The sequence below is a fragment of the Nicotiana attenuata genome, unplaced genomic scaffold (genome assembly GCF_001879085.1).
Source record: "Nicotiana attenuata strain UT unplaced genomic scaffold, NIATTr2, whole genome shotgun sequence".
NCBI lineage: Eukaryota > Viridiplantae > Streptophyta > Magnoliopsida > Solanales > Solanaceae > Nicotiana > Nicotiana attenuata.
The window spans coordinates 74,816-75,652 of record NW_017672602.1 but is presented as its reverse complement, the minus strand read 5'-3'; positions in this window follow the sequence as shown (position 1 = coordinate 75,652).

Here is an 837-nt window from a genome sequence, read left to right as displayed (position 1 = left end):
TCTCCTCTGATGGTAGGGATTGTAAGTTCGGTCACTAATGTAGGATAAGTATCAGTTTTTTCTAAACCAGCAACTTGCTTTTGAAGAGATTGTCTATCACTTACAAAAGATAAATCATTTGGTACGATTTCATCAACTAAAGGTTCTCTAGAAGAATCAGGAATTTCTTTACCTTTAGAAGAAGGAGTTTTCAGAATAGAACTCCTAGAAGAAGAACCAGAAGAGCCGCCTCGAGTAGATTCTAACCCTGTACGAAGTCTGCCTCCTCTGTCTCTTCTATGTCTAACAGGAGCATTGGGGAATTTGTCTAAAATTGGAACTCTTTTAGGGTTAGGGTTTGGAGACGCCATTGTTGAGCAAAGATGAATCGAAGGAGAGCAAAAGTAAAGAAGGAAAACGTTTGCTAAAGATTTATGGAGAAGAGGACAAAGGAAGAAAAGGTAAAGTATGTATATGATGGCAACCGTCAAACTTAGAAGAGTAATGATGGAAAGCCTATAGTAAAGGCAACTATCACTTCGTGAAAAGTGGGATTAACGAAGCTTTGAAAAAGGGTGTAAAATAGCAGAATCAATCAGAAGGTGACACATGGGCAAAACATTAAATGGAAAAGACAATTGAGACGGCAATATTGTCATACGCATTGATTATGGCAAAAATTCCTTTTTTACGAAGGTCCACTTTCCAATTATTTAATTGATAAATAAATGGAAAGTGGGGGGGCTATCTGTATTGGGAAAAAAGTTGAATTTATATTGAAGATGACGTGGCATGATACGTGGACTGGACAAGTGGTCAAAGAGTAACAGTTGGGAAAAAGGTACGGGAAATGACAGG